We start from the raw sequence: 9,057 nt of genomic DNA on the forward strand, positions 1-9,057 counted from the left end.
TGCCTTTCTGATAATCTTGCAGTAATATCACCATATTCTTGTGAATGTTGTCATGGATGACCAAGGGGTATTTATTGCCAAACTGTGCGTTACCTAAAGCATTGACTTTCAACCAGAGCTAATTTTGCTCCCTAGGGGACACTTGGAAATGTCTGATGACATTTTTGTCATCACAGCTGGGGAACATCAAGTGCTTCATCACATACAACACCCACAGCTCATCCCAACAAGTGCCCTCCTTAATGCCCATCACCCATTTTCCCCTCTTCCCTGCCCCCAAGTCCACAGTTTGTTCTCTGTATTTAAGAGTCTCTGTAGTTTAAGAGACTCTGTAATTATTTTTCCCCGTCCCTGCCCCCGTGGTCTTCTGTTAAGTTTCTCAAGTTCCACATATGAGTGAAAAACATATCTGTCTTTCTCTGACTGACTTATTTCACTTAGCATAATACCTGCCAGCTCCATCCATGTTGCTGCAAATGACATGATTTAATTCTTTCTCATTGCCAAGTAGTAGTCCATTGTATATATAAACCACATCTTCTTTATCCATTCATCAATTGATGAACATTTAGGCTCTTTCCATAATTTGGCTATTGTTGAAAGTGCCACTCTTAATATTGGTGTACAAAAGCCCTATGAATCAGCATTCCTGTATCCTTTGGATAAATTCCTAGTAGTGCTACTGTTAGATCATAGAGTAGTTTTATTTTTAAATTTTTGAGGAACCTCCCCACTATTTTCCAGAGTGGCTTCACCAATTTGCATTCCCACCAATAGTGCAAGAGGGTTCCCATTTCTCCACATCCTTGCCAGCATCTGTTGTTTCCTTTGTTGTTAATTTTAGCCACTCTGGCCAGTGTGAGGTGGTATCTCAGTGAGATTTTGATTTGTATTTATCTGATGATGAGTGACATTGAACATCTTTTCATGTGTCCATGGGCCATCTGGGTGTCTTTGGAAAAGTGTCTACTCATGTCTTCTGCCCATTTCTTCACTGGATTATTTGTTTTTGGGTGCTGAGTTCAGTAACTTCTTTATAGATTTTGGATACTAGCCCTTTATCTGATATGTCATTTGCAAACACCTTTTCCCATTCTGTCAGTTGCCATTTAGTTTTGTTGATTGTTTCCTTTGCCATGCAGAAGCTTTTTATCTTGATGAGGTCCCAATAGTTCATTTTTGCTTTTGATTCTCTTGTCTTCGGAGATGTGTCAAGCAAGAAATTGCTGTGACTGAGGTCAAGGAGGTTATTGCTTTCTTTCTCCTCTAGGGTTTTGATGATTTCCTGTCTCATATTTAAGTCTTTCATCCATTTTGAGTTTATTTTCATGTATGGTGTAAGAAAGTGTTCTAGTTTCATTCTTCTTCATGTTGCTGTCCAATTCTCCCAGCACCATTTGTTAAAGACACTGTCTTTTATTTCATTGGATATTCTTTCCTGTTTTGTCAAAGATTAGTTGGCCATACATTTGTGGATCCAATTCTAGTTTCTCTGTACTGTTCCATTGGTCTATATGTCTGTTTTTGTGCCAGTACGATACCTCTTGATGATTACAGCTTGTAGTAGAGGCTAAAGTCCAGGATTTTGATGCCTCCTGGTTTGTTTTTCTTCTTCAATATTACTTTGGCTATTCTGGGTCATTTGTGGTTCCATACACATTTTAGGATAGTTTGTTCTAGCTTTGGGAAGAATGCTGGTGCAATTTTGATTGGGATTGCATTGATTGTGTAGATTGCTTTGGGTAGTATTAAAATTTTAACAATATTTATTCTTCCAAACCATGAATTTGGTATGTTTTTTCATTTCTTTGTGTCTTCTTCAATTTCCTTCATAAGATTTCTACAGTTTTCAGCATACAGATCTTTTATATCTTTGGTTAGGTTTATTCCTAGGTATTTTATGGTTGTTCATACAGTTGTGAATGGATTAATTTCTTGATTTCTCTTCCTTTTGCTTCATTATTGGTATATAGAAATGCAACTGATTTCTGTACATTGATTTTCTACCCTGCGACTTTGCTGAATTCATGTATCAGCTCTAGCAGCCTTTTGGTGGAGTCTGTCATGTTTTCCATGTAGAGTATATGTCATCTTTAAAGAGTGAAAGTTTGCCAATTCTTCTTTCTTTCTTCTTCTTTGCCAATTTTGATGCCCTTTATTTTGTTTTGCTGTCTGATTGCTGATGCTAGGGCTTCCAACACTATGTTAAAAACAGTGGTGAGAGAGAACATCCCTACTGTGTTCCTGATCTCAGGGACAAGCTCTCATTTTTGCCCCATTGAGGATGGTATTAGCTGTACATTTTTCATATATGGCTTTTATGATTTTTAGGTATGTTCCTTCTATCGCGACTTTCTTGAGGGTTTTTATTAAGAAGGATGCTGTATTTTGTCAGATGCTTTTTCTGCATCTATTGACAGGATCGTATGGTTCTTATCCGTTCTTTTATTAATGTGATGTATCACATTGATTGACCTGTTACTATTCAACCATCCTTACAGCCCAGGAATGAATCCCACTTAATCATGGTGAATAATTCTTTTTATATGTTGTTGAATTAACTCTGCTAGTATCTTGTTGAGAATTTTTGCATCCATGTTCATCAGGGATATTTGCCCGTAATTCTTCTTTTTTGTGGGGTCTTTGTCTGGTTTGGGAATCAAGGTAATGCTGGCTTCATAGAATGAGTCCAGAAGCTTTCCTTCCATTTCTATTTTTTGGAACAGCTTGAGAAGGATACATATTAACTCTGCTTTAAATGTCTGGTAGAATTCCCCAGGGAAGCCATCTGGCCCAGGACTTTTATTTGTTGGGAGATTTTTGATAACTGATTCAATCTCTTTACTAGTTATGGGTCTGTTCACATTTTTCTATTTCTTCCCATTTGAGTTTTGGTAGTCCACACTACAATTTTGATATTACATATTTAAAATCATTATTGAATCATGGTATATTCATTTGCTATTGCTGCTGTTACAAGTTATCCTAAAACTTAGTGGCTTACAACAATACAAATATATTGTCTTCCAGTTCTGGAGCTCAGAAGTTTAAAATAGGTCATCACTGTTACGTTCCTTCTGGAGGGTCTGGGAGAAGAATCCCCCTCCTTGTCTTCTCTAACTCTTAGTACCCTCCACGTTCCTTACCCTGTGGCCACTTCTTCCATCCTAAACCTCGTAGTGCAGCATCTTCAACAATCTCTCTCTCCCTAGCTGACTTTGCTATGTGACCATTATTAATGTCTTCTTCTCTTACTCTTATTTTCCTAACTCCTCTCCTTCCTTCAGTTATAAGGAGTTTGTCATTACACTGGATCTTCCTGGATAATCTCCCTATCTCAAGATCCTTAATGTAATCACATATGTACCATCTCTTTGCCACATCCAGACAAGATGTGGTCTCTCTGATGGTTTGTTATTCCACCTACCATACTGGGTAGAAGGGTATACAAAGAAGCCAGTATAATAGTCGGTTGGCATATTGAATGAAAGCTGAGAAACTGATAGACTTTTCCCACTCTCTTCCATCTCCACCTTTAGCCTAGACCCTCATTTCCGAAATCAAAAATAAATTGTAGCTGGAGGGGGAACCTAGTCAGCATTTCATCTCTTTCAAAATTCTTGCAAAGTTTCTGTCCTTGCTCCACCCTGAGAATCTTATAAGTGGAGGCAAAAATAATTTTCTCGTACTGGGCTTACATAAGGCAGTTGCTATCTGTACAATTATAGTAACACTACTTGAAAGACAAAAGTAAATATGGGGAAATTATGGAGATAAGGGAGTGGGGGGCAATATTTCATTTGGTTTTAGCCCAAACCAAAATATTTTGAACAGCCACAGATCTAATTTAATAAGATCATTTTGAGCCTTGGTTTTTGAGAGTGACATTTTTCTGTCCTCAGGCACAGATATCTGTGAACTTCCTATATTTGAAGAATCTGAGTAGAGATATTGCCAGACTGATAATCCCAGCAGGTCATCAGAGAGGTTAGCCAACAGGCTTCTAATGGTACATAATATTCAGCCCAGGTTTCAGTGAGAAGAATCATTATTTGAAATTTTGACTTCTGAATATAAAAGTACTTCAAAAAAAGGTCATATTTTTATTAGGTCAAGTATTATTTTACATGAACCTTCATGAAGGATAATATCTGGTTTTACAATCTTTGAATTGGCTGCTCATTTAAGTCTGCATTTTATTCTTGCCTTTGTAATGTTTTAGGCCCCAAGAGGTCATCTGTTACTCAAAGCAGAAAATTTATATAATGCCTACTTGTCCCTATAGAATCCACACAACCCACTTCTTTAGGATATTCCTTAGGAAAAGAGGCTGCTGCCAAACACAATATATTTCTCAGGAAACGGTATAAATGGTACATAGCGGCAAATGATTTCATTCCAGTACCAAAAATGCCCCAAGCTCTAAAGATTATGTAGGCCAAAATACCCACAGAATAATGATTCCACAGCTTTTAATGAAAAGACATGAATAAACAAAGTTACTATGTTTTGTTTCCTAGTAAGGATTACAGGTACCCTATAGTCAGCTAAAATATTCTATGCTCCTAAAAGTTCTAGCTCTATGAGTTTTTAGTTTATTAATGTATTTAGTACTTTCTGACTTTCAGGATAATCATTAAGTGAAACCAAAGATAAAAAGGTGTCATTTCATTCCAGGCATGGTTTCCCCCACAGTAAGGAAACTACTCAGTCTCAACAGAACCCGATTGCCTTATGGACATCCCTATGATGACACTTAATATAAATATAATGGAAAGATTACTGATGTGTTGGATTTGCTTTGCTTTGTCAGAAAGCAGTGTAGTTGGTTAGGATACCACCACAACACAAAAGAACACTGCATGGTGTCTTCATAGGGCCTTTAGTGTAACGACCTTGGAAGGATCCTGGCTCCATCATTACTAGTTGCAATTGATGTATTAGCTAAATCACTTAATTGCCTTTTTTTTTTTTTTTTACAAATTCTTTTAATGTTTATTTATTTCTGAGAGAGAAAGAGAGAGAGAGACAGAGTGCAAGTGGGGGAGGGGCAGAGAGAGAGGGAGACACAATCTGAAGCAGCCTCCAGTCTCGGAGCTGTCAGCACAAAGCCCAATGAGGGGCTCGAACTCACAAACTATGAGATCATGCCCTAGCTTAAGTGGAATGCTTAACTGACTGAGTCACCCAGGTGCCCTAGAATCACTAAACAGCTTTTTAACCTCAGTTTCTCTAGTAGTTAAGGACGCATTTGCTTGCCTACTCACCTTAAAATCCACATATATAAGGTGGTCTTCATTGGTGAGCAAGGATGTTGGAGAAAACACAGTATAACTGTTGAAATAAGGTCATTAAGCTGCCACACCAGGCTAAGCCAAATGATAAGAGTATGAGACGGTGAACAAGAACATGGCCAGTCTTTGGATGTACAGAATATGGAAAAGATAAGAAAGACCGTCTGAAGTAAACCAAAATAAACACATGTATCAAAAAGTGGATAGGCTAAGGAAGGGATTTACAAGCATAATTAATTGTTCACTTCTCATGGAAACCTTGAGGTAAGAGATTGAGTAGAATAAATAAGACAATAATGGTGATGAGGGTGAGGTGACCATGAATAAAACTGAATGCCAGAAACTCTTACTAGTACTTTGTGCTTGATGAGATTGGTCACATATGAAGAGATGAGAAGTAAAAAACAAAATAAACAACAGTTATGCAGAAGACAGGGAAAATTCCTTCTTTTTTGGAAGGAATTTTTTAGAAGAAAGATCCATCTCTAATAGGGATGCTATTAAACATTTTATGTATTTACTCACTTAAAACTTTTTTTAGTCTTAAATTAGATAACATACAGTGTAGTTGTGGGCTTCAGGAGAAGAATCCAGTGATTCATCACCTACATATACATATACATATACATATACATATACATACCCAGTGCTCATCCCAACAGGTGCCCTCCAAAGCACCCATCACCCATTTAGCCCATTCTCCTACTGACGTCCCCTTCTGCCACCCTCAGTTTGTTCTCTGTATTTAAGAGTCTCTTGTCAGGTGACTGGATGGCTCAGTAGGTTAAGTGTCCAACTTCAACAGAGCTCATGGTCTCAAGGTTCATGGGTTCAAGCCCCACATTGGCCTCTGTGCTGATAGCTTGGAGCCTGCTTCAAATTCTGTGTGTCACCCTCTCTCTCTGCCTCTCCCCCACTCAAGCTCTGTCTCAAAAATAAATAAACATTAAAAGAAAAAATTAAGAGTCTCGTATAGTTTGCCTCCCTTTCTATTTTTATCTTATTTTTCCTACCCTTCTCCTATGATCATCTGTTAAGTTTCTCAAGTTCTACATATGATGTACTCACTCACTTCTTGCATTTACCATATATAGGCTTCTACCAACAAGCACATCATTAAGACATTTCAGTTATATTGAACATTCAGAAGGTAAGAGGTAGAAGTTTAGAGAGGTATTCTCTCTAGCTCTGAAAAAAAAAAAGAAAAAAAAAAAAAAAAAAACCTGAGAAGTTCCTTGAGTTATAAGGGCAGGTTTCTAGTCAATTCCTTAAAAAGGAAGTTCTTTGTCTTCTACTTTTCTATTCTCTTTCCCACTAGCTGGAAAGTGATAAGAGCTTAAATACTTACCTTGGGCCAAGAGACAGAAGCCACAGTAGTGGATGACAGAAGCCAAGTCATCCCTACTATGACTTGGATCTGCTTATTTTAAGATTGTTAGATAAAAAGAAAGAACATTCTATCACTAGAGTCTCTTTAGAGCAGGTCAGCCTGTACCCTGATTAATATAAAAACTGATATCATAAGTGGAGTTTTTCATAAAAAATGTTCGAATGTACGGCATCCTGCCTTAAAGATAGGCTTGCTAAGAGTGAGTAAATAGATACCGTAGGTGGAGATGTCAGCAATCCTTTGTACGGTAAAACATGCAATACGACTGTTACCAGTGGAAACTAAGAAGGCAGATCAGATGCCTCTTAAGGTTGAGAAAGTGCAGATGTTAATGTGTGTTGGCTGTTCCATGCAGCTTTTAGCAATGTGCTATAAGAGAAAGATGAAGTCAGGCAAGAATTAATCAGTTTAAAGCAAGGATGAAAAGGGATCTAAATCTGCTCTATTCTGAGCAGGTGGCCTTTAATCTAAATTGACTAAGGGATTAGTAACTTGGAAAAGCCAACTGTTTCTATAAACAAAATAACAGTAGATAAAGTTGTCACTCAGGACTCCGTTCAAGAGCCTTCCTTTAAGAGTTCTCAACCAGGAATGTAAGCCAATCCAAAATCAGATTAAGGGCGTTTTTCTACCCAGTGTAGCTGCTCTTAATTCAAGGGAGAAAGGAATGATAGCACTGTTAGGGTTTTAGCCAGATAAAGCTTCAGATCATAGTTTCTTTTATATACAAGTTCCTGGAGCCAAGTAGATAGGGAGTCAATTCTTGCTGTAAGCAAATTATACCACTGGAAAACTCACAAGTCTAATCTGCAAACATTTGTGATTATTTAGTCAGAAAGCACCTCCTGAGATCATCTCAGCAAAGAGCCGAGAAACCTGAGCTTCAGACAGCAGAGCAGGATTTCATTGAGGAATCTTTTCCACTACTACTAGTAAGGGTAGTCCTCACAATTTCCACTCAGCAAGATCTCAGTACTGCTCTAGATAAGTGATTCTGCATGTGCAGGTGGAAATTTTTCTTATAGTTTTCCTGGTTGTCTTTCATCCCTGTATGTCAGAGTTAATTGTACTCATGTGTGTGGACTTGAGGGCTGTGGGTGTGGTCATGAAAGTACTTACTAGTGTAGATCATGGGACCTGATAAAGCCTCATTAGGGTTTGTAGAAATAATTTTGCATCACGTAGAGATTAGATTTGGGGATAAACTGGATTGTTGATGCTTAGAAGAGTGTGGGATGAAAGAGACGGGAGATAATCAAGCTACCATACAAATAGGTCATAGTAGAAGCTCCTATGTGTCCTCTAGTCAACATCTCTTAATTCCTTCTAATCATAGAACCCACCAAAATTTTAGCAAATATGTGCTGACCAGGTATAACTGAAATTTCTCAGGCTCCCTTGGAGCTTATTGTGGTCACGTCAGTCAGTACTGACATTTACCTAATAGGCATTGACCTGTATACTAATAAAGATAGCACTTGAGCATTCAACAACAATGAGATAGGAAGGCATTTAACTATTTCCAGGAATAATAATGGAGTGAAAAATATTAAAATATATCTATAAGTATCTTATGAAGCAAATTTCATTTACTTATTTAAGGCTGGTGAGAAGGAAATATTTAAAGAGTACTTGTCCACAAGTTTAGTGATTCGATGTACATTGTATTTGACTATGGTTCTGTAGTTTATCTAGTAGCTCTTTCTTATCTCTGATTTCTAGGCATATAGTAGGGTCTCAGTTACTATTTATTGAATGGCAATCTCCGATGGGATAGACAGGAAGATGATAAGGTTGGAAAACCTAAAATAACTCTTCAGTTCTGTTGCCAAGAGTTTTAACCTACCCAAAAGAAAGTGAAGAGAAGAAAGCACAGTTATATAACTTCTGAATGCATCACAGCAAAAACATGCTCTCAGAAGGCATAAAAGAAAAATAGATGCTACATTTTCCTACAAGAATACAGCCAATCAGAAGTCCTGCATTACCCTCTGTATTGGAGAGCCATTTAGAGATTATCTGTATTTACTCAAGCATAATGCTTACTATTCCCATCTCCTATCTCAGTAGCTTATCAAATTATTCTTCACACCACCCACTTCTAAAAGTCTTTCTAAAGAGAATTGCCCCCACGTTGTATTTTTAGCAGCATTTGGCCTCTACTAATGGTTAGAAAACCACTATAGATTTAAACATTAGTATCTATCCACCAGGCTCATCAATCAGCCATGTAACACTTCTCATGCCAGTAATTTCCCAAAGCAACACACTGTAAATGTGTCCTGTTGTATAGAGAAACCAGTCCTTCTTCTAAAAATAGTAACTTGAAACTTACCTTGAATTAATAGGAAAAAAAGCCCTGACATTTATTTT

The sequence above is a fragment of the Hyaena hyaena genome, unplaced genomic scaffold (genome assembly GCF_003009895.1).
Source record: "Hyaena hyaena isolate Hyena2069 unplaced genomic scaffold, ASM300989v1 scaffold_569, whole genome shotgun sequence".
NCBI lineage: Eukaryota > Metazoa > Chordata > Mammalia > Carnivora > Hyaenidae > Hyaena > Hyaena hyaena.